Genomic DNA, 25,375 nt, shown 5'->3' on the forward strand with positions numbered 1-25,375 from the left:
GAACCAGAGGCCAGTGGGAGTCTGGGTGAGAGGTGAGGTGGGGGTGGGGGACATGAGGAAGGCTTAGGGCTTAGACACACTTTTCCTGGTACAGGACCTCACAGTGGCCTGCCAGGGTACAGAGTTTGCAGCAGCTGTTTGGGGCTACAGGCCTTGGTGCTAAAGGAAGGCCACTCTCCCAGCACAGAGGACTGGAGCAAGCCGCTGGTGGCTGGGTAGGCTAGCACAGCTGGGAAAGGTGGCCCAAGCAAGCGAGAACAGGAAGAGAAAAGACCAGTGCATGGGGCTGGGGCACCAGAAGGAGGGCTGGGAGGCGGCCTGACAGCCTTCTGAAACTGGTGTGAGGGGGTCTGGTGCAGCCCTTCTGCTGGGGGTGGGTGGTGAAGGGAGGCTGTGGGCTAGAGCCTCTCTGGGCTCCAAGGAGGGGCAAGGACATCACATAGCAACTGATAAAAGCTGCTCCATTAGTGTTTGTTTCTCTCCCTCCTGGAAGAGGGCTTAGTGTGGAGGGGAGGGGGAAAGGAGATGGGGATGCTAATATATAAACCAGCACGAGAAGGATGGGCTCCCCAAGAAGGGGCTGGGGTGTTCTGTGGGGCGGGTGTCTGGGGAAGGATTCACTGAGAAGGGGACATTTCGGTGGGGCCTGGAGGGATGAGTAGGACTTCAGCAGGCAGGGGAGAAAGGGGAGGGCTTTCCAGGCAAAGTGCCAGCTCCCAGCAGCTGGTGTTGGGCAGCAGCCTGTGTGCCCAGAGCAGGGTGCATGTGTGTGTTTAGGGGGCCAGGGTGAGGTTGGAAAAGGAGCTTGTGGCTAGGGAGCATGTGTGGAGGGTTATCCTTCAGCCTGAACACCTTGGGGGAACTTTGAGGATTTATTTAGCTTTATTAATATGTACGTATTGGACGTTTTTTATTACACAAGCATTCAAGTGCACGGTAGAATATATAGAAGAGACAGAAAAGGATCAAGAAGGACAAAATCCCCAGAGATAACAGCTGGAGGGACCTGGATGCTTCAGGGTGTTCAAGTATGCATACCTAGACTTCATCTCTGTCCAGTGGGCTGGCCAGGCCCCAAACTGATGCCCCAGCTTTAGAGATATGTGGGGCTCTGCAACCTGTAAACATTCTGGAATCAGGGCAGGGGGCCTAGGGAGATTCGGGAACAGAGGGGCCCAGGAAGCCCGACCAGTCAGGCAGGCTTCAGCAGCAGCCCCGCCCTCGCCACCCAGGCTCCCTGGCAGTCCGAGGTCGCCTCCCGCCGGCCCGGACCCCACCGCGCGGCGCGCGCAGATCCCGGAGGGCGCCCAGGGGGCGGCGGCTGGCAGCGGGGGTTCTCAGGGCGCCGCTTCCACTTCTGCGCCACCAGGGGTTGGGCCAGCCCGCGCGGGTTGGGGGCGGAAAGATTGGAGCGGAGCAGGCTGCCGGGCACGCGCTGCCTGACAGCTGTGAGCCGAGCAGCCAGCACGGGCAGGTGGAAGAGAAGCCTGCGCCCAAGGTACGGCGGAGGAAGGGGAGGAGGAGGGTGGGGGTGGGTTCTCCCCCTACCCTCTCTTCCCGGCGCAGCCCGGAGGCCGGCGCTTCCTGCCTGCTGCCCCCGCGGCGGCCGAGTGTGAGCATGTGTGTGTGCAGCACATGGAGTTCCATGGGACCCTGCGGAGACTGTGGGCCCCGGAGGGGAACCCCTGTCCCCGGGCCTGGTCTGGCCCTTGCTCCCTTCTCTAGTCACCCTGTTCCTCAGAACCCTGAGGGGACTGGAGGAGGGCGGAGGAGCCCTGGGGCTGAGATCAGTAAGGACCTCAGGGACCCTAGCGGCCATCCAGCCTCTTTGTTTTACAGATGAGGAAACCGAGGCTCAGAGTGGGGAAGTGACTTTCCCAGGATCACAGGTCTGGAAACCAATGCTCTGCCCATGCACGGCAGTGCTGCTGGGACCCCTTGCCGCGTGGGCCAGCAGCATGGCTGTCGCCTGTGTAGAAACAGAACTGGGGGAAACAGGAAGACAAAGAGAAAGAGAACCTCCCGGAGGGAAGGGAGGTGGTCAGGAAATGGGCTGCCACCGGGGCTGCACTTCCTCCCCGCTGCGTTTGTGCTGAGGTCTGGCCCTGTGTTGCAGCCGACCTTGCTGACTCTGGCCGGGGTGCGTGTGTATGTGTATGAGTGTGCATGCACGGGGATGAGGGGAATCTTCCCGAGCATACGGGAAACCCTCTGAATCCATGTCTCTGTCCGGTTACACACAGTGAACTTGCTGGGAACCTGCCCTTTGTTTGGCTCTGAGGAAGATACCAGGAATCCCCAATGAATGAGCTGTGTGATGCCCAAGGGCAGGAAGGGCCCATGGTGGGAGTCCCAGGGGGGATCAGAGTTCAGGAGGAAGAACCTAACTCATGAGGCAGTGAGTTCCCTGTCTCTGGGAGAAACCAGCATGTACCGAAGATCTTTTTATCAAGGATGTGGGCATGGGGATAAGAAACTAGGGCAACTTACTGTCTACAGAACTGGAATGTTAGTTTGAGGTCCAGGGCTGTGTCCCTTTTCAGGTGACACTGACATGCTTGGTCGTATTCGCCTATAAGAGCTACTCCATGCATACTTTTGAATGACAAATGAGAGGCTTCCTGTAGGCGGTGTGAGGTCCCGCCCCCTCTCAGTACTGTCCTGTACAGGGGAATGCAGGCGGTGAGTCTGGGGGTGTGTGGAGGGGGAGGTCACTTCTGGAAGGAGCGGATCAGATGGCCTTCTGGAGGTGGCACTTGGGCTGGGCCTTGAGGAGGAGCCTGGGTCTGGGCATTTCAGGGGGAGGGACGCCTAAGCAGAGCCACAGAGGTGGATGTGTCTGGGGACAAGGGAAACGCAGTGGACGATATGGTGAGGGATGTTGGTTGGGAGCAGATGGTGGGAGGCCTGGAGTGTTAGGCTGGGGAACTTGAACTTTGCTACTAGGCCTGGGGATATTTTGATGGTTTCTGAGAAGGGGAGCTGGGTTCAGAAGAACTGGTCATTTGGCGGCGATAATTGGGATGCACTACAGCAAAGGAAGCTGCGGGAGGAGTGCCTGCCCACGTGGCGCTGGACAGGGCTGTTGGGAATGCAGAGGAAGGGGCACCACCAGAGACATTGCTCAAAGGGGTGGAGTAGGGGAGAAACAGTCTGTTATAGGCCAGGGCCTGTGCTGGGGCATTTCAGTTCTCAATTAATCCTCCCGAAAACCTTATGAGGAGATTATTACTATTGTCCCCATTTTGTAGAGGAGGAAACTGAGAAAGTCAGAGAGGTTAAACAACTTGTCTAAGGTCACACAGCTAATAAGTGGTGGGGCAGGGATTTGAATCCAGAGAAAGATGGAATAGATCCAGTGTGGTAGTGGAGTAAATGTCGGAGAGCAGAGCAGAGGAGGAGACCATAATGATGGAGATTTGGATTCCAGTGCTGGCCAGGGAACCCCAGGAGCAGGCTCAGGTTTGGTGGGTGATGGGCGATGTGCAAGCCTGTGATGGTACTATGCACCAGGGCAGGGGCTACAGTGACCATTCTGCACTCCCTGCCTCAAGGCCCCGTGAGTTTGCTGAGCTGCTGTAGGGAAGGAGGGTCGAGCCTGCAGGCCGCTGGGGTGCTGGAAGGCTGAGGGAGGTTGGTGGGGAATTCCCCAGGGACCTGGCAGGCCAGTCACTGAGTCCACATCACTCCCTGGCTTTTCTTCCACGCTAACAGTTGTGTATTCTGTCTCAGGGCACAGGGGCTCAGGGGCTCAGGCATCTGCCATGACTTTTTGGACGAGAATTGGTTCAAGTTATCATATTGTCCCAGGCCTTGGTTCCCTCCTGTGTTTCACCTATAAAAAGGCTAGACAGGTCTGAAAGATGTGGTTGCAGAATACTGTGGAATTCCACAAGTGCCGTTTCAAGATCCTAAGAACAGGGCCAGGGCCTCTTACAATGTCATAGCATCAGGGGGATTTAGGGACAAATGTGCCCTATTTTACAGATGGAGAAACTGAGGCTTCAGAAAATCATGGTCCTTCACCAGTGGTTAGTGAGTGGCAGAGAGGGGTCCACACCCTTGGGTCCTGACTCTTAGGTTTTGTTCTTTCCACTGCCGTGTGGGGAGGCAGCTGCTCGGAGAGTGGCCTCCAGCCTCTCCCATGAAATAGCCCTTGGGGCTTTTTCTATAGACAGGTTCCAGCATTGCATGGACCATTTCAAACTATTATTCTCTTTCTTTTCCTCTTAAACAACACACACACACACATATACACAAAATGGCACGTTATTTCCACTCATCTGTCTAGTGGATGCATAATTTCTTTGACATCTTAAATTGTCTCCTTTCCTCTAAAAGAAATTTGGTTAAGGCACAGTTTAGTTAGAGAGCCAGAAAGTGTCCCATCCAAGTCTTCAGGGTCAGTGGGAGCCCCAAGTAAAGCCAAAAGGTCCCTGCAAGCACTCCTGGCCCCCTAAGGCATAGACAGGGAAGCAGAAGGAAGGAGAGGATGGCTGTGGGAGAAGAGGAGGGAGAGGGAGAGACAAGTGGAGAGAGAAGGAAGAGAGGAAAAACTGAGTCTGTACTCAGGGGCATAGGCAGAGCTCTCTCTGGGGACCTACACTTTGGGAACCTGGCTCCCCAGTACTCAGAGAGGCAGCATGAAGCAGGGAGATAACCAGGTGGACATAAAAAAAAGACAAGAGCTAGTCAGCCTTATAATTTATCATGCAACCTGTTCACTTTTGAGAGTGAAAGGGAGAGTATTAATAATGATGCTGGGACAACAGGCGTAAGCCAGGATGTCCCGGGCAAACTGGCCATCTCGTGACAACCAGTACAGGTTAAGTGCCAGACATGCATTTGCTTATTTAAGACTCACTACAACTCAATCGAATAGGTACTGCTAACATTCCCATCTTATAGAAAAATTAACTGAAGAACAGAGAGGGACAATATCATGCCCACAGTAACACAGCCAGTAAATGGTCGAGCAGGATTTGAACCCAGGCAGTTTGGCTATTCCAGAGCCCAGGCCTTCAGCATCGTACTACTGTGGCCCTCCACGCACCAACGGCATCCGGACAGAGTAGACTCCCCTGCCCCCTTCCAGGACCCAGCACTGACCTTTTGGGTCTTTGTTTCCCCTTGACAGCTGCTCTCCTGGTCAAGGTGGCATGACCTCACCTGTGTGAAAGAAGAGCTGGTGGCTGAGGCTGAGGTGACGGGGAGGAAGCGCCTGGTAGGTTTCATCCTCTGCAGGCTCTGCGCCTTGCTCACACTGGTCTTGGCCGCAGGTCTCTAAGTTCTGATTCATTCTTGCCTTGTGACTGCTGCTCTGCCCTTTCAGACTAGGTCAGCGAGGACCCATGGACTGGGCTAGATGTAGGAAGACCCTCCTGAAGGCCAGTGTGGGGAATGGGTTCCTGAAGTACCTCTTCTGCCAGGGCAGCTCGAGGGGGCCGCCATCTGACAGGCACAGTGACATTCAGGGCCTCTCCCAGCTTGAGGAATATCAAATTTCTTTTGACAGATTCTTCTGCAGGCAGTGCATTTCCTTCGTCAGTTTGTTTTGGCCCCCGGCCCTACCTCTCTCAGAAGGTCAGCGGGGCTCTTTCTTCCCCGCCTGTTTGTTGACACATCCTGGATGGGCTGGCCGAAGGAGGCATGTGCACGGGCAGGAGCTCAGGGCAGGCATAGCCTGACCCTGGGTGAGGCTCCAGCATTTCCGGGAGATGCAGGGAGGTAGGAGCAGGCAGGTTCCCATGTGGTTCAGATTCCAAGGGCCTCTGTCCCCACTGAACCTGTCCGGAAGATCCCTTACTCACATAAGAGAGCTGCCCTGCCCAGGGCTGGAGAAAACGTGTGGCTGGGCCTGAGACACTGTGGCAGGGGGAACTGCCCACTCAAGGGAGCTCCTGCGGTGTAGCTGCATTGGCAGAGCCCCCAGCCCTCCGCTTCAGCCCCCCTGGGGCTGCACAGGTCTGTGCCCACTGGGTTAAGAGGAAAGGTAAGAAGGGGAGACTTAGCACACATGCTGTGGGCGCCGAGATCTCCTGGGACCAGCCGTGTGGGTGCCCTCCTCTCTGAGCCTGCACTTGCATTCTGGCCAGGCAGCTTTCTTAACTCCTTTTTTTTTAATTTGTTTTTTTTTTTTTGTGAGGACGATCAGCCCTGAGCTAACATCCGTGCTAATCCTCCTCTTTTTGCTGAGGAAGACCGGCCCTGAGCTAACATCTATTGCCAATCCTCCTCCTTTCTTCTTTTTCCCCAAAAACCCCAGTAGATAGTTGTATGTCATAGTTGCACATGCTTCTAGTTGCTGTATGTGGGACGCGGCCTCAGCATGGCCGGAGAAGCAGTGCATCGATCCGAACCCAGGCCGCCAGTAGCAGAGCGCGTGCGCTTAACCACTAAGCCACGGGGCCGGCCCTCTTAACTCCTTTTTTAACTCACAGCAGCACCAGGAGAGGTAGGAGGCTGGCTACAGTGGCTCAATTACCAGTGCAGGCAAGAGGAAAATCTCCTATTACCTGGGCAATTGGTTTATTTTCACTTTATTTACTTTAGAGACTGCTCAGTGTTGAGCTCAGGGATTTGTGGCTGGCCCGAGTGCTCCTGGTGATCGGATGGAGCTTTGCCACACTGAGTCCGCATGACCACACACCTTGCCCGCTGGCGTGGAAGGGTGGATTGGTGCTGAGGGGGAGGGAGACCAACTTCCTGCAGCCCCACCCTGAGCAAACACGGAAGTTCAGGGACCCTATGCCCGCTGCACCTCAAGGTTGGATGCACAGAAATGTACCACGCATGGCAGAGAGCGTGGCGCAAATGAGCTCATTCAATCCTTATGACAGCTTTGTGGGATAAGTACTCATTTTCATTCTCCCCATTTTACAGATGAGAAAGCCAAGGCTCCCAGAGGTGAAGGGACTTGCCTGAGGTCATACAGCAAATAAGAGGCCCAGCTGAGGGGCCGGCCCGTGGCTTAGCGGTTAAGTGCACGCGCTCCGCTGCTGGGGGCCCGGGTTCAGATCCTGGGCGCGCACCAACGCACTGTTTCTCCAGCCATGCTGAGGCCGCGTCCCACATACAGCAACTAGAAGGATGTGCAACTATGGCATACAACTATCTACTGGGGCTTTGGGGGAAAAAATAAATAAATAAAATTTAAAAAAATTAAAAAAAAAAAAAAAGAGGTCCAGCTGAGATTTAAACCCAGGCAGCCTGGCCCCAGGGCCGTGTCCTCACCAATTCCTCAGCCTGCCCCTCTGGATGCTGAGTCACGGCCCAGTTCTGACTCTTTTTAACCAGTCATGTGTCATCAGAATTCACCCTCTAAGCCCGAGTTTCTTCCCTCTTCAGTGAAATGGGAATAATTACCTGCCAGTCCATCTCGGGTGAGCTAATGTGTGTGAAAGGCACCGTGGTGAAGGCTTACGTGGCCCTGTTGGTGGTGGTGGCTTTACCTGTTGAGAGTGGCTGTCGAGTTCCGTTGTCTGTGGGTCTCGCTCCCCTTGTTGGTCCTGGTCAGTGTGCTGAAATCCCCAGAGGGCAGGGATAGACTCTTTCACCTCATCAGCGTCTATGCTCACTGAGCCCCTACTGTGCCAGCTAAGGGTCCCTGCGGGGTCTGGTTTAAGAAGAGCATTCAACAGCATTCACGGTTCCCTTGGAGGGATGATCTAAAAAGATGACCACTGCTGTTAGAGTTTATAGGCAAGCAGAGTCAGGCATATTTCTTGTGGCTTCACAGAGGAAGTGGGCTTTGAGCTGGACCTGGACGATTGGGTAGACTTTGAAAGGCAGGGAGGAAAGTGGAAGGCATTGGAGGTAGGGCCTGTGACAGAGTACAGAGCACAGTGGGCAAAGGCATGTTGGCAGATGGCAAGAGGGCCCTCCTGCTTGGAGTGTCCCCATAGGGGTCTGTGTCACCAACTCACTCTGTCCGGCTTCCGGTGGACCTCTCCCCCAAGGAGCTGCCCCTTAAGGCTGTTAATGGCTGGAAAGTGGGGGAACAACCAGCTGGGAGATGCTGTTGGGCCTAGTGTGGTCAGGCCCAGGCCATGGGGCATTTGCAGCAGTGGTTCCTGAGGTCCGGGGACGGCCTTTTACTCTCTTGGCTTGGCAGCACCAGGTTTCATTGTCCTTCTTGGGGACATGAATGAGTCAGAGAGGTCATGGTGAGGCGGGTTAGAGACACTGGCCAGAGAGACTACACTTATCTTCAGCCAGGGTTTGTTTTTCTGTGGGGAAGGAGGAGGTGGTTTGTCAAAGCTACTCTGTCTATAACCTGAGCAAGACTAAAAGTTAGAGGCTTTCTTCCCAAAGGCAAGAGTCTTCTGAACAGGATAGCAGCACCACCCTCCCCAGGTGAGAACAAGGAGAGGAAGGGGTGGCAGTCCTCGGAAGTTTCATTCTGTTTCATCTGAATTATGGTTAGAAATTACTATCAGGGAGAAACCATCAGGAAGACAAATTGTTCTGCATAAGAATCTCTAGATCCTTCTCTGGTGCCATGGTCTACGGTGGCTCTTGGTTTTCAAGTCTTCTGGGAGCTTGGATTAAATGGACATCCTGGATGAGGATCAGCTCCACGCAGTTGAGATCTGGACCCTTTGGTGTGGTGTCTGGGTGCAGGGACACTGCCTTCCCTACAGAGTCCCACAGAGAGCAGGTGACCCCAACTCTCCTTTACACTACTTTTGTTCTAGTGTCTTCAGTAGGCTGAGAGTTGGGTTTTAGGATACTGTTTTATTTTTGAATTTTTTTGTAACTTGATCTTTTTTTATTGGCATAAAATATATATAACATAAAATTTCAATTTTAACCATTTTAAGTATACAGTGCAGTGGCACTAAGAACATTCACAGTGTTGGGCAGCCACCACCACCACCATCACCAGAGCTTTATTCATCTTCCCAACTGATAGGGTTGGATGTTACTGTGGCTCCAGAGAGACTCACAAGCTCGCTCTGTCTCAGCTTCCCTCCGCACAGTGGCCTCGCCCTCAGATGCCCTTTCCACTTGGGCAGTCTTTCTGCTGCTGCTTCTTGTTACTTTCTGGTTTTCTAATTCTCTGCTTTAGCCAAACGAGCTTCTGTGCGACTGCCCTCCTTTGGGCTAGGCTCTGCGCTAAGCACTTTACACAGCACCTCGTATATTTCTCCCAACGGTCCTATAAGGTGGTTATTATCGTCCACCCTTTCCAGATGAGGAAGCTGCAGCAGAGATGTAATATACCCAAGGCCATAGAAATTTCAGAGCCAGCATTTGACTCTGGACTTGCTGATCCTTCGTCTTTTTCCTAGATGGGAATGTTGTTGTTTAGAATCAAGCACAGCCAGCCCTGCCTACACATTAGTGTCTCCTCTAGAATCTGCATGGATTTGGGTATGTATCATACGAACCATCTTCTATTAGGATCCTTAGCTGGAACCATTAGCAAAAAGGATTTGCTTGAAAATAGCTTAATTACATACCATAGATAAATTGCTAATGGAGTTTACTGGACTGCTAAATTAAGCTTTTCAACTAATTACACAAGCAATGTGAAAGTTCGAGTTGAGCTTTGACCTCGGTCCCTCCCTAGGCGGAGAGATGGTGAATCCTCTCTGGCCTGCAGGCGCTTGGTCACCATGTCAGGTCTTATTCTTGATCATAATCAGTTGGGCATTTCCGTCCCCACGTGGTGTCTTGCTGTATCTCCACTCTGCATTTACTCAGGGCAAGATAATTCATTCCCAGGGCGTAGTTGTCCTGGCTGCAAATATGGTTGAGCGTACTTCCTATTTCTCAAGAAAGCAGGCATTCTTGCTAGCATTTTTATCTTCTGCAGTGTGTCTCTCTGGGACATTTCTTGTTCCTTGTCGTTACCCTCTCCATGGACTGCGCTAGCCCCTGCTGTGTCTCCCAGAATTCAAATTTGGGGGGTTCGTCTTTGCTTGGGACTCAGGGTTCTGTCTTCATTGGATGTGGCTTAACTCTGGGAATTAAGTCAGCTGGAGAAGCAGCAAGGCACCCAACAGACTGTCACATGGGGCCCATGCATAATAATAAGATAATTTATTGAGTGCCTGCCATGTGCCTACACTGTTTCTAATCTAGGTCTTAGCACCTCCGTTTTGCAGATGAGAAAACAGAGGCACAGAGAGGTTAAATAACTTGCCTGAGTTCACACATCTAGTTCTGGCATAGACATCTAGATTGCAGACACCTTACCCATGCTGCTGATCCCTCTGTACCAGACAGGCTCCCTACGGAGGGCTGACCCCTTGGATTGTGGGGTCTGCTTGATAACAGAGCCCTGTTAACACACTTGTGAAATGTGAGCAAGAATCCCCTGACTCTACACTAGGTGAGCTGCCCCAGGCACAGGCCAGTCAGAAAGATTGGGGTGGGGAAGGCCAGTTAAAAAGCCTGCTGTAGAACTTCTTTTTAAATAATGCAATTTTAATACACTGAACCACAGCTTGAGTCAGAAGCAAAGACACAAAAAGGAACTGCTGAGTTAAATGAACATTAACGAAAAAAAAAATTACTAGACTTCCATTATGTGATCACACATTGCAAACTAAAAATATTTTTTAAAACACACAAGCCCTATTTACTGGAGTTAGAATAAAAAGCTCTAATATGTACTGAATAGCAATCACATTATGCCACATACTGCATCTGAATTTTCTGACAGTTTAGGGGCTAAATCAACGTGGTTTTATTGAATGTTGATACCAAAAACAAAAACAAAATAAATCAACAGACACTTATTGAGCACCTACTGTGTGCAGCGCATTGTACTAGGAGAAAGAACAAAGGCCATAACCCTTCTTTTGACAGCATATGTGACTATTTCCAAGGAAGTGGGACAGACTGTATGTGTTCTAGAAGGAAATGGGCTTTGAGGAAAGCTTAACTAGGTAGGTGAGAACTGAGCTAGGTCTTTGAGGATGGCGGAATTCAGCAGATGGATGGTGGCAGGAGTCCTGGGAGGAATGTTTGATGAGGGTCCTTAAATCCATTTTAATAGACAGGGCCTGAGGGCCAGTCTGCATGGATATTAAACCAATGACGTTCTGCCCAGGCCATAAGGCATACCTTAACACTACCAATATTTCTATTGGTTACCTCCTCCTCCTGCTGGCCTTCGCTGACTCAGTTTACCATCTCAAAGATGCAAGGAGCCAGGATGCGATTCCAGCCTCTCCGATCCTTCCTCTTGCGTGTAGTCAGGGATGTCCTATGGGATCAAGCACAGCCGGCCCTCCCTGGGCACATGAGTGTCTACCCTGGGTGGTTTCTAGAATCTGCGTGGATGTGGGTGTGTGTGTTATATGGACCGTGCTCCATTAGGATGGAGATGGTGTTCAGAACCCTGCAGCAGGTGCTGAGGGGCTAGAGTGGAAGCAGCAAGGCCGCCCGCAGAGGCTCACCCTCTTGGTTCGAAGTAACCCACCAGGAAAGCCAACTGAAACGGACAAGCGGAGAAGCCCCGATGGTAACTCCTTTAACAACAGGCGCATACTGAATTCTTTCACGTCTGCTGCCTAATTTCTTTGCAGCCCTGCTTGTGGGGCCACAGGCAGCTTGTCGCAGTTTACCACCTCTGAGACCTGATAACACTGGTTAGTCCAGTCGTCTCTGTCCCTGCCTGCCTGGGTTCCTGACTCCATCACTCACCGTGCAGCATGCCACACTCTGCCTGCAGCCTGCGAAGTCTCCCAGAGGCGCTTTAGAAAGAGATGTTAACTAGCACAGTGACAGTCACGGATGCCTGTCTCGCTGTTACCCAGAGAACACATGTACCACTCCACTGCTGATGGCAGCTAGCCTCTGAACTCCTGGCTGACCAGGCCCAATTAGTGCCCCTGAGTGCATTTTCTTTTTCTGGATTGAGACACAAGCCGAGTGACTAAGCGTCCTCCTGCCTGCCGCGTCTAAAAGCAATGCTAGTCTGATGGAAGTCTCGATGCAGCCCTCTGAGGACCTGGTCGCCGGGAGCTGGAGCAGGCAGACGGGGAGTCAGAATGCTCAGGTGGAGTAGTTGTGCTCAGCAGCTGGTTCGGGGCAGGAAGAACTTCACAACTTGCTCACCGTGGCCTCAGTTGCCTCATCGATAAAATAGCCGCCCTTCATTTCTCTTGGGCGTGTCATAACGGTGAAATGAAACAGTGACATCATGAAAGTACTTTACAAAGATGAAGCCTTTTCAATGGGGGCTGCTTACATTTTTTGCAGACAGGTAGTTTCCATCCATCTATTCACTTGGGCTAAATTAACCATTTGCTTCATAGGTCCATGTGGTGTCACATGGTTCCACGTCACGTGTGGTGTCTGTCATAGATTCACATGGTGTCGGCTCAGGCCTCAGGGCCTTTTACCAACAGGCTGAGCTGCACAGTCCAGTTAGGAAATTGAGGCTCGGCTAGCGCCCTGTAGTCCAGAGCTCTCCAACCTGCCGAAGCAAGACTCAGGTGGAAGAGGGAAGGGTCGGGGCTGACTGGGACCCCAGGGAGCCTGGGCTCTGCTTCTGTCCAAAAGAGCGTGGAGACACCCCACAGGTCTAGTAGGAATCCGAGGCTTTGTTGTCTTCAAGAAACAATCCGCAGTACGTCCTGATGTATAGAGCTTCTGCCCTCCCCTTGCAAATGTTTGCCCAGGGGTGTGGAGAGCAGAGGTAACCACGAATGAGAAAGGATGGAGGATGCTGGGTGTCAGCGAGCGTGGATGTGTGTGGTCAGACACCTGTCAGCTTCACTTAGGGTAGATTCAAATCAACCCTCATTTGCTGAGTGCCTCCCAGGTACAAAGCCCTGAGCTACAAGAGGGGACCATTATCATCATCCTTTACTTAGAGGTGAGGACTGAGAAGCTAAGCAACTTGCTCGAGGTCACACAGCAGTAAGTGTGGAGTCAGGGTGCAAATGCAGGCACTCGGACTGCAGAGCCCCCGCGCTCAACAGGGAAGTTACATACCCCGATGATGACCTTTTGTGTCGACAAAGCTCTTTGCAGTTTACACAGCAGTCCCAGATTCTGCTTTAAATCTTGACAGCAATACAAGGAGGTATTATGCTGGGTATTATACACCCAACTGTGCGTACTAGTGAAATCATGACTGTGGAAACACTTAGTAAATTGTAAAATGCTCTACAAATATGGTACAATTGTTGCCTCCAATTTACAGGTGAGGAAAATAAAATCAGAGAGGTTAAGTGGCTTGCCTAAGGACACGTAGGTAACAAGTGGTGGAGGAAGGATGCCAGCCCAGGTCTTAAAACTTCAGGACTCAAGCTGTTTGTTTCTTTGCACCATCAAGGAGAGATTGGTTTTGGGTTTATCTGTCCCCTACCCCCATCCCTCACCCACCCACCAAATTGTTGCCAAATGAAAATTAGGCAGAGAACCCAAAGGAGACTAACCTTTTCTTAGCTGCCTTTTATTGCTTTGGCTTTTCTCTTCTTTTTCAGTCCTTAATGAAACTGAGAGTGCAGTCAAGGATGGAGTTGGGGAGCCTGTCTCTCAGCATGGGGATGGGGTGCAGAAGCTGCAGCAGAGGGCTCATCTGTGTGTTGCTCTCCCCGAGTTGGCTGAAGGGCCCTGGGGAAGACAGTGGGCAGGATGGGCCATTTTGCCCTGTGGATGGGCCAACACATATTTCAGGACCTCATAAAACTGTGAACAAATTATTTTAAAATTGGGAGTTAAACTAGAATCCAGGGTATATCCCTGGGGCTTGTTTGTACACATGCAGTGTTTTTAAAATAAAGAAATCATAACTATTTTGTTTGAAACATTTTGGGCTTGATACTGAAAAGATGAAAAGAGAACAACCACTAAACATCAGTCCATAGTGCAGGTTCATACAGTGTGAAAAAATGCCAGGATTTTGTCTCACACCTGGAGCAGAGGGAGTCATTCCTTGTTGTTAACGATGTCTTATGTGCCTGTTTATTTATTAATTTTTGAAGGGATAAGAAATTAACATTTATTTTACAACTTCTAGACGCAGAAGCTATGTTGGAGTGTTTGTATGTGTTTGCTCATTTATTCCTCACAGAAACCTGTGTAAGTGGCGCTATTATATGAATGTTTAAGATGAGGATATCAAGATTCTGAGAGATTAATTTGATTCAGGTTTCCCCAGTAGTAAGAAGTAACGGTGAAATATGAATATAAATATATCTGACTCCAAACCTATGTTATTTCCTCAACAACAGACTGAGGAAATCCATTTCATTGTTGTTCTTCAATTCCTTCTTTAATCTCAGATCTTCCATCTAGAATCTCTTTCCTCCTGTCTGAAATACACCTTTTAAAAATATCCTTTAATGAAGGTCTGCTTGTGGAAAACTGGAGTTTTGTTTATCAGATAACATCTTCATTTCTCTTATTCTTAAAGGATATTTTCTTTAAGTACAGAATTCTCAGATGACGGTTACCTTTTTTAAGCATGTCGAAGGTATTCTACAGCTGTGTCCTGGCTTATACTCATTGGAAGGTAACTTATCTTTTCTCTTTGGCTGCTTTCAAGATGTTCTCTTGTCTTGGTGTTCTGCAGTCTCACTGAGAAGTCACTGGTGGTGGATTTCTTTTTATTTATTCTTGGGATTCACTGGAATTCTTGAATATGTGTGTTGGTATCTTTCCTCACTTTTGCAAAACTTTTAGCCACGAACTAATGTTCAAATGCTCTCTCGCTCTCTCCTCCTTCTGGGACTCCAAAGAGACATATGTTAGCCTCTCTTTTTCATGTCTCTTGAGCTCTCTTTCACATTTTTTGAGTCTTTGTCTTTCTATGCTGCATTTTGGTTAATTCATTTTAACCTAGCTTCCAGTTCACTACTTCTTTCTCAGACCGTATCTAATATGCTATATGTCCGCAGTTTGTAATTTCAGTTAATTTTTATTTCTAAAAATTCTCTTTGGTCCATTTATTCAAATCTTCTTGGTTATTTCTCGTGATATTTTTGTTTCCTGTACATATTTGCAAACTTGTCTTTAATTTCTTTAATTACATTATAGAGTAGCCTTCCCTTATCCACAGGGAATATGTTCCAAGACCCCAGAGGATGCCTGAAGCCATGGCTAGCGCCAAACCCTGTATATGCGATGTTTTTCCCGTACACACACACCTGTGATAAAGTTTAATTATAAATTAGGCACAGTAAGAGATTAACAACAATAGCTAAGAATAAAATAGAACAATTATAACAATATACTATAATAAAAGTTACCATAGATCTTAGCAACCTCAGCGTACAATTTTTTTTTCTTTCCTTATTGTTAAGAACTTTCACGTTTTCACTTAAAGGAAGCACTTTACGGCTTCTCTTGGGCACACCCGAATTGCCAGCATCACCACTCTTGCACTTTGGGGCCGTTATTAAGTAAAATAAGGGTTGCTGGGACACAAGCACTGAAATACCATGACAGTCAATCTGATAATTGAGACGGCTACTAAGTGACTAACGGGCAGGTGGTGTATACAGCGCAGATCCGCTGGACAAAGTGGTGATTCATGTCCCGGGTGGGACGGAGCAGGACAGCGCGAGATTTCATCATACTAATCAGAATGGCATTCAACTTAAAACTTATGAACTGTTTATTTCTGGAATTTTCCAGTTAATATTTTTGGACTGCAGTTGACCACAGGTAACTGAAACTGTGGAAAGTGAAACCGCAAATAAGAGGGGACTGTAGTCATTATAGTCAGTACCTGATATTCCATTATCAGAAGAAAGCCCTAGCCAGTGAATTCCCTTCCTTTCTTCCCAGTCCATCAATGCTTTTAGAAACATTGTTTTTTGTATTTTATACAAGATTTTCAGTTGTTTTCGGTGGGAGGCTCAATCGAAGTCCTTAGCCTGCCGTAATGCTGGAAATAGAAGTCTAGCATATTTATTTAAAATTGACAAAATTATGAGAGGGAAAAGTAATCTAGGGAAGGTCGGCCTTCGAGACCTAGAATTGCCCACACTGCACTGAAGGTGTTTTATGAACATCTTGAACAGTGCATGAGGTGCCTTAAAGAGAAGCCAGTCAGAGCGTGGCCTGTCCAGCCAGAGTGGCAGAGCGACGGAGACTTGCTCTGCTCCACATCCCAGCCCCACAGGACATGACACCAGAAGTAGCATGACCAAAGAAGAGGAGGAGATTTTCAGGAGACTTCCTATCAGAAGGAATCATTTCATCTCTGAAGAATTAGAGGCTCCCTTAGGAAAGGAAGGCTTGATAAGACTTGTCCCCCAGTTGCTGCTGTGAGCTCTTCCAGAGCCACTGGGACTTGGCCTTGTCTTTGCTTGGAACTCAGGGTACATATTCTTGCATCCCAGTGGTCCTCTGGGAGTATCCAAAATGGATGTAGAGGGGACCACAGAGTCCAAGCTGGCCTCAACTCCCCTTCTCCCCATTTACCAGATTCAGTCCCTCTGTCCTCTTGATTCCACCTTCTAAATAGCTCTAGAATCTATTCGTCCGTATCCACGCATCTGCCACCACCCTGGGCCAGGACACTACCATCTCTTGCCTGGACTGGAATATTTCCCTCAGTGTGTCCACCCCCATTCCTCCCCTCCCCCACCCCCCCATTCATTCCCCTTAAGTAACCGAAGTCATATTTTAAAAATTGCAAATCAGATCTTGTCTCTCCCAGCCTTTTAGGTTTAACTTCAGTGGAAATGCAGGATAAAGTCCCAGATCCCTAACCTGGCCATAAAACCCTGTTCTTTAACCTCATTTCTGGCCACTCTCTGCCCTGCTAAAATTGTTCTAGCCCCTTGGTTTCCTTCCATTTATGAACACGTGAAAGCTCTTTCTCCCTGAAGGTGTTTACACCTGCCATTCTTTCTTCCTAGAATGCTCTCCATCCCCTTTCTTCCCTTTCCTTGGCTCACTCCTACTTATCCTGCAGGACCCGACTTAAATGTAACTTCCTTTCCCTCATCTTCTATGTTAGCCTTGTTGCTCTGTGCTCACTATAGCAAGTGTTCTATATGTCTTCATGTCTTCATCAGGGCGCTTATCTCAATTGTGATCCCATAATTATTTTTGTAGTTTTTCTTCACTGCATGTCTCCCCCACCGCCTGTAAGAGCTGCATTCACTCACGTCCTGCTCGTCACTATTTCCCCGAAACATAACACAGAGCCTGGCATCTGGTAGATGTTGCTCATCTAGAGAATAAATCTGTGAGTGAATCAGGCTTCTGCCTCCGCTCCTCCACTGGAACAACTCTTGCTGAGTTCACCTGTGACCTCGTTGCTAAATCCAGTGTTTCTTCTTAGTCTTCATACTTGACACCTCTACATTTGAAACCGTTGTCAACCTTCTGTAAACATTCTCCAACTTTCCTCATCCTTTGATTTTGAGACAATATTCTTCCTTTGTTTTCTTCTACATCCCTAAGCTCTGCTTCTGAGCCACATTTGCTGTCTTGCTCTGGGTGTCCCTCAAAGTTGGTGTCCTGCATGATTCCAGCCTTCATTCTTTTCCCTCCCACACAGTCTGTGAGCAGCCTTAACTTTTTTCATGGCTTCAACCATCACATTAATGCTGGTGAACCCGAACCTGTATGTCCAGCCCTGACCCTACCCCTGAGCACCAGATCCTTCTTTCTCGTGACATTCTGAAATATGTTCGTCCTGATGTCCCGTGCACACCTCAAGCTTCACTTTTCCCAAATGGAGTTATGTTCTTTGCCAAACTTGTTCCTCCTCCAGAATTTCCAATCTGGCTAAATAGTTTGGCTACCTACCTAACTCTGGAGCTAGAAGCCATGGAGTCATCCTGGATACCTCTGCCAGCTCTGTATCCCATGTCAACTACTATCACACTCTGTCTCTTGAATCTGTCCTATTCCCCCTCTCTCTGCATTGCGCCTGCTGTTGCTTGTCTGAGCCATCACATCACCTCTTACCTGGGATCCCTCCTTCTGGCCTCTTCCCCCTCCAGTCTATTCCTAGCATTAATGCCAGAGATCTCGTCCCGAAGAACAAACCTTAATCATGCCATTCCTGCTTACCCTCCCACCTGTCTCCCTAATGCCTGTGCAATGAAGCCCATTCTCCTCAGGCTGATGTGCAAGCTTCTTCATAATCTACCTCATCTTCCTGGCTGACTTGTGCTTCTCTTCCCACCATTCATATTCCTCTGAATCTGCCACCCCTTCTCATTCCGAGTTTATAGTGATGAGCAGGGGTTCTCAAACATTAGGGGACATCAGAATCACATGGAAAGCTTGTTAAAATCCAAAATGCTGGACCTCACCCCCAGAGGTTCTGATGCAGTAAGTCTGAAATGAGGCCCAAGATCTGAATTTGGAACAAGTTCTCAGGGGCTGCTGGTGCTGTTGTTCTGATGACCACTGGAAGAAGCACTGGTGTAGGCTGCTAAACAGTATGAGCCCAGGAGCACTGCTGCCTGGGCTGAAATCCTGCCTCTGCCACTTGCTTCCCATATCACTTAACCTCTCCATGCCTCAGTTTACTTGTCCATAAAATGGGGCTAATAATATGAGCTACCTCCTAGGCTTTGGGGGAGGTTAAATGAGTTAATAGTCAGAAAGCACTAAAAACAGTACCTGGTTCATTGTAAGAGCTCAGGAAATGTTAGCTGCCTCCATTCTTTGTTATTATTTTTATCATTATTCACTCCTTGTTTGTGAATGTCTGCCTCCCTCACTCTTTTTCGCTCACAATTTTCTACTCTTCCTTCAAGAATTAGTTTCTTTTCTGAGGCTCTTTTGCTAACACTCCCACAGCCCAGGCCTCTGTCGCCTTCCCCTTTGTGTGCACACAGCCAGTGGGCACGCCCTCTGCTAGTGTCTGCACTTAGCACTTCCCTCCTTACCCGGAGTGGGTCTCACCCACTGTGCACTCTTCAAGGCTTCATTTTTGAGTCCCTGCCTGGTACTTCATAGGGGCTCAAAAATATTTCTTAATTAAGTGACCGAATTAGCGTATGTTGTAGAATTGATTACTGTATTGAAAATATGGTAAAGTGTGTCAAGTCTGGGGAAAGGACTTAATACCCAGAAAAAGTGGGGAAAAAAGAATGATGTGGAAGTTTGGGAATGTTATAGTCAGTGTAGTGGGATTGTGCTTTAGGAATATGGTCCTGTGGTCTTGGGACCATCTGAGTGCACATTGCTAAGGGTAATCTGAGCTGCAGGTAGCAAAATACCCTCAACTCAATGAATGTAAACAATAATGACATTTGTTACTTATATAATAAGCCTGGAGGAAGGGTGACACCAGGGTTTTTTAATCCAGTGATTCAATGATGTCATCAAGGACCCAAGTTCTTTCTATCTTTCTCTGCTCTTCCGTCATGCTTCCCCCTCATGATCACAATGTGGCTGCAGAAGGTCACAGTGTGGCTGGACAAGACAACATCCAACAGAGGAAGAGGTTCCTGCATCTCCCTTTTTAAGAGCCGGGAAAGTATTTCCAGGAACACCTCCAGGAAGACCCTATCGTGTCTCAGTGACCAGAGGTGGGGCTGAAGCCCACCTCTAATCTACCCTCTGGTGAGGGGCCTGCGTTTGCTTTGACTGGATAAGGCCCTGTGGGGGTAAGGTCACTTACCCTGAGTCATGGACACAATTGGAGTTCTGTTAGAAAGGAGGAAGGGAGAAATGGATGTTGCTTAGGCAAGCAACAGTATCTGCTTCAAAGCTCGACCCAGACGCCAGCTGGCAGTTTATTTGAGAAGTCACAGGATGGAAATTAAGTGACTTCAAAGGTCTTTTCTACCCTGAGAATCTATAATGAATTTCTTGAAATTGAAGTGAGGAGACCTTTCCTCTGTCTGTTCCCCATGCAGGTCATGCTCCGACCACAGCTGCCCTTCAGGAGACTGGCCCCGAGCCACAACCGGGTCATCAGGCTGCTTGTCAAGGGTGGGGCGGCAGCGACCTGCCACTCTTCCTCATGAGCCCAGCCCGGGTCTCCACCTGGCACTCAGCGCGGCCACGTCTCTTCCTCAGGACAGAGCTGCAGGAGGAACCCGGGGGCAGCCAGCCCCCGGAGACCTGGGCTTCAGAGGGCGCTCCAGGGGAGTTCTGTCGAGGTGAGCTGCCTCGCCCAGCCCCAGGTGTGTAGCTGGACACGAGGCCTGCTTATGGTAAGAAACCGAGGTTCCGTGAGGCAGGGTGTAGTGGGAGCAGCCACCTGCAAGAAAGCAAGTGTTCTGAATGATGATGCAGAGGGCTGTGTCTCTGCGAGTGCTCTCTGATTTTCTGCAACCCCTCTTAAAAACTCTGTTAGTCAACTTACCAGAGCAGACTCCCTAGCCACATGGATCTGTGTTTTCGGCATGTCACATTTATGGAGAGCTGCCGAGCGGGCTCGTCGTCCATCCAGGGTCTGCCTCTCTGAACAGAACAAGAAAGCTAGTAAGAAATGAATGGGAGAATCTTCAACCCAGGATCGCATATAATGATCATGGACAGCAGTGGGGGTCCACAGTGGGCAAGAAGTTTGGGTTCCATGCAGGAGCAGTGATGACGGCTTCTAGAAATTGTCTACTAGCCTGACTTTCTAAAGTTTTCCCAATTCCTCCAGACACACATATCAGGAGCAGCTAAAATGAAGTACAGTAGAAGATTGGCCCCAGATGGCAGTACAGTGGGGTTCAGTTACCAGTGACTTCTGTGGCACCCACTGGGGGTGAAGTAATGCTGATATGGCCATTATGATATGTGTTGTTCTATTTTATGTGTCTGTCTTAAACTTCAATCAGATTGTCAACTTCTTGAGGGCAATAATAGAATATTTTGTTTCTCTTATGTTCATCATAAGGTCAGTACTCGGTAATTATTTATGGGTTGATTTTTCACTGCATACCTATACAGTAAAAGTGATCAGTCAAGGTGCTAGAATTTTCTTTCATTTGGGCAGAGTTGTTATCAGTATGTATTGAGCACCTACTGAGATGGAACAGTGGCCCAAGTATATTCATTTCCTAGGGCTCCTGTGACAAAGCACCACAAACTGGGTGATTTACAACAACAGAGGTTCAGACCAGCCCTGGTGGCCTAGTGGTTACATTCAGCACACTCTGCTTCAGCGGCCTGAGTTCAGTTCCCAGGCGCAGACCTACACCGCTCGTCTGTCAGTGGCCATGCTGTGGCGGCAGCTCACATACAAAAAGAGAAAGATTGGCAGCAGATGTTAGCCCAGGGAGAATCTTCCTCAGCAAAAAAATTAAAATAAAACAACAGAGGTTTATTGTCTCAATTCTGGAGGACAGAAGACCGAAGTCAGGATGTTGGCAGGGCTGTGCTCCCTCTCTAACCTGTGGGAAACATTCCTTGCCTCTTCCTAGATTCTGGCGGTCTGTTGGCAATCTTTATGTTTCTTGGTTTGCAGCTGCATAATCCAAGCTCTGCCTTCACTGTCGCCTGGTGTTCTCCCTGCGTGTCTCTACTTCACGTGACTGTCTTCTTACAAGGACACCTGTCACAGTGGGTTAGAGGCCCACCCTACTCCAGCATGACCTCATCTTAACTAATGTCATCTGAAATTCAGACCCTATTTCTAAATAAGATCACATTCTGTGGCACATTCTCTTGGGGTTAGGACCTCAACACGTCTCTGTTTAGAGATCACTCAACCCAGAGTACCTAGTGAACTCTTTCACAGTGACAAGACCAGAATGTACAAAAGGCTCAGGTGTGTATTAAGTGTCCCTGGGTGCTGACTGGAAGGGACAGGGAGCAGACTCAGCAGGGCGTGTGTCCTCTGTTCTGTGGGCATTCTCCAGGGGAGTTTGTGTGAGCTGGGCCCAGCTGGACACGCCATGATACTGCACACCAGGGGAGGAGCTCCACCCTCCTGTTGCCCCCCTTTTTATGGGACAAGTCAGGGAGAGGCCTTGACAGAGGGGAGCAAACAGACCATTTGGGTTCCAGGCAACCTTGACTTTGGAATAAAGTGGAGGAGCCCCACCTCATCCTGTGGAAAGTGGCACCTCCTTCTCCTAGGAGAGGAGGAGCTACTGGGCCCAACCAGCGCGTTGCCAGGCAATTCAGAGAGGGTTCCAGATGCCAGATGTTGAACAGCCCGCTTGTCTCCAAACCTAGTAAAACTTAGACCCCGTGCTGCCAACTTTCTACCTCCCCTGTTTAGGACCCCTTAGTGCAGAGGTTGTAAACCAGAGGCCACAGGCCACTTATAGTGTGTAGATGTGTTTTGTTCACAGAGGCTGGTGTTCACAATGTTTTCATATTACTTTATTGAATAAGCAATATATTCACATAGTTCAAAAATCAAATCATTATAGAAAGATATCTAGTGAAATCTTATCCTGGCCTCCATCTGCCTGTCCCGCCCCTCCCTAGTAACCACTTTTATTAGTTTCTTACACATCCTTCTAGAGTTTCTTATTGCAAATATATCAGTACAAATATGTACTCTGCCTCCATCCCTTTCTTTCTTACATAGTTATAGTAAACTCTACACACTTTATTTTTTTACCTTGCTTTTTTCACTTAATTTATCTTGGACATCTTTCCCTATCAGTATGTTGAGAGCTTTCTCCTTTTTCATAGGCGAATAATATTCCATTGTATGGATGCACCCTAATTTATTTAAGCAATCCCCTATTGATGTACACAGGTCGTTTTCAGTCATTTGGTGTTTATTACAAGTAGTGCTGCAGTGAATAAAACTGCCGTTTTGTATTGAACCTGAGCATTTATAACATTTAGAAATTTTGAAATATTCTTGAATTATCAAAGGGCTTGGAAACACTGGGTTCTAACAGCTGTGTGTTGATGACTGGTTGGATTGAGTAACGGCTATCTCTAAGGGTCCCTAACATTAAGACTAGCCTTCTTCTCCCATCTGACATTTCCCTCCCCACCTCTCCCTATCTCTCTTCCATTAAGGCTGAGTGTTGACTGCCATTGAGCATCATGATGGTGCTGTTTTTCTTATAGTGGATTCAGAAGGAAGGGGAAATCACTCTTGTGTTCATGTCTCTCCCAAGTGGAAAATAAGAGCCAAGGAGACTGTCTTTTTCAAGAAGAAAAGGAGAGGGCAGATTTCTATGTGGATGTGATTCTGCTTCGTTTTGCATCTGACGAGTTGGCTTATCTGTGTTACTTGTCTGGCACTTTAGTGTTCAGCCCTGCCTGGTTACGGCCGTGCCTTTCTCATCTCAGAGCAGAGGATGGAACTCTGCTCGCTGGTTGCTTTAGAACTGCCTGGGTAGCTGCTTGGAGACCAGCAATAAAAATGAATGAGACAGTCAAAAATATTGTCCTATTCCACATATTATCTCAGCAGATCCTCCTGAGGATGTGGTATTCCTATTACCAATTTATAGATATGGGAACAGTGACAGAGTGAAGTGGTATGACCAAGATTCATAACGTGTACAGGGCAGAACTAGTATCTGAACCCAAGAATTTTTGGCTCTAGAACCTGATGTTTTAACCAATATATTATGCTGCCTCCAAAGTCTTCAAAAAAAAAAAAAGGTGTGGTTTGGAGTTACACCTCTCACCTTTAAGTTTATTATCAGTGGTGGCATGGTGATGATGGTCATGACAAAGATGAGAGAACATCTCTGAAAATGGGTGAGGTGGTGACATGCCCCAAAGAAGGCATATAATAAGAATGCATTTTTGTTCTCCTAACAAAGCTCACCCTTTATGGTCTGTCACCTTGTGTAGAGTAGAATTGGCTCCCTTTGCTCTTTCACTCCCCAAACATTTATGGAGCAACTCTGAATGCAAGGCCCTGTGCCAGCTGTGACATAAGATGAATGAGCCACACCCTGGTCCTTGGAGCCTAGTTAGGACATGTTAACAGAAGGTGTGCAGTGCCACCTGGTAGCTGTGGTGTTGGAATGACATGGATGTGTCAGGCTGGGTCCTGAATGTGATAGAAGAGATGGATTCACTGTGGAATAACAAGGTAGGTGGTTTCCAGTTGTCTTGGGTCTTCATCATTTTACGTTGCTTGATGGAGGAAGGAAGTGAGAGTCCGGAAGTAGAGGCTGTGAGCTAAGGTATTGAGTCATTCTGCCCACAGCCCAGGGTGAAGCTGACAGTGGCTGCAGCTCTCGGGGCTGTGGGCTCTTTGGAGACGGGCTCAGTCAGGTTGAAAGGTGGGCTGAAGGAAGCCTCCTTTCCCTTTGTTGCTCCCCGTCTCAGCTTGTCTCATTCCTGGTTACTTGTTTAGCGGCTGAGCTGGGCTGCCTCCCCACGGGGCACTTACCCTGGGAGTTAGTGTTCCACCAGAGAGGCAAACTCCTCTTCTCCATCTTCTCCAGTGAAAAACTACTAAGCCCAGCCAGCTTAGGCGAGAACAGAGCACAGTTCATAGGTCACCGAATTTGACCTTTGTAATCACACCTCAACAGAAGGATCTGCAGGCGGGGTCTTCTTGTCACAAGGAGGCTCCTATCTTGGCTTTTTATTGTTACCATTTATCTTTCTCCTCCCCCAGGTTTTCCTGCACAGCATCTGTCATCTCTGTGGTTATCTTAGAACAACTGGGGGTTTTGCTTTTCGTTTATTCTTTCTCTGAGTGTGCCGCTAACCACAGCAGGCTGCAGGCAGAGGGTGTGGGGAGGGAACCAGCTGCTCTTCATTCAAATACTGTGATCTTGGGCACAGGTGGTGCTAGTGGTGAAACTTACAAAACAGAGGTGTTGAAAGTGGATCCAAGTGACTGCTGGGGATCTGTTGCTTGTGCTTCTATGGATGAGTAGTGGAAGCTAGTTGTTTTCAGGTTAAAAAGGAGAATTCAGAGCCTGGAATACAGACAACAGGCATGTCTAGGGCTGCAGCTCTGTGTGCTTCTCTGTGCAGGCAGCTGTGTGGAGATACAGGAGAAGAATCCCATATCCTTCTTGTCCTCCAGGAACTTAGTGACAAGAAGAAGAGAAAAACACACAGTTGACCTGCCTTCTTGGGCCTGTTTCCTCATTCAAGAAATGAATGAGATTGGATTTGGTTAGTATTCCTAATGGGGTCAGTACTGCCCCCTAGAGTTGTGCTTCGCCATTGTTCAGTGGGCATATGAATCACCTGCGGCTCTTGTTCGCATTCTGATCCAGTAGCTCTAGTCCCAGGCTCAAGATTCTACATTTCCAACAGATTCCCAGGTGATGCTGTTCGTCCAAGGACCACAGTGCTTTGAGTACTGCAGCCCTAGAGGGCATTTTGGAAATCTCTGGGTGGCTTTGAGTTGCCACAATGACGGAGAGATGCACCTAACATTTACTGAGTGGGGGCTGGGGATGCTAGTTGTGATTCCATGTGCGAAGCAACCCCATCAGTGAAGAACTGTCACCCGCCCTGCCCAGACTCAACCCACTACAGATATAAATCAGTAATACCTTCCTACATAGTAATACTGAAAAGTTCTTGAAGAAGTTATGCC

The 25,375-nt window shown here is 48.8% G+C and overlaps 1 protein-coding gene across 4 annotated transcripts in view; it reads left to right on the plus strand.

The window, feature by feature from the left end:
• Window positions 1-1,301: 1,301 nt before the first annotated feature.
• Window positions 1,302-25,375, plus strand: part of CRACR2A (calcium release activated channel regulator 2A) — a 123,819-nt gene continuing 99,745 nt past the window's right edge. For 2 of the 4 annotated variants that reach the window (XM_058559032.1, XM_058559036.1), the window contains exons 1-3: window positions 1,302-1,498; window positions 5,138-5,224; window positions 19,803-20,048. The gene's annotated coding sequence lies outside the window, so the exon portion shown is untranslated. Of the gene's footprint in view, window positions 1,499-5,137; window positions 5,225-19,802; window positions 20,103-25,375 lie in introns of all 4 variants that reach the window. The other 2 variants (XM_058559033.1, XM_058559034.1) reach the window with 2 other exon arrangements.

Source organism: Diceros bicornis, chromosome 17 (genome assembly GCF_020826845.1).
Source record: "Diceros bicornis minor isolate mBicDic1 chromosome 17, mDicBic1.mat.cur, whole genome shotgun sequence".
Taxonomy (NCBI): domain Eukaryota; kingdom Metazoa; phylum Chordata; class Mammalia; order Perissodactyla; family Rhinocerotidae; genus Diceros; species Diceros bicornis.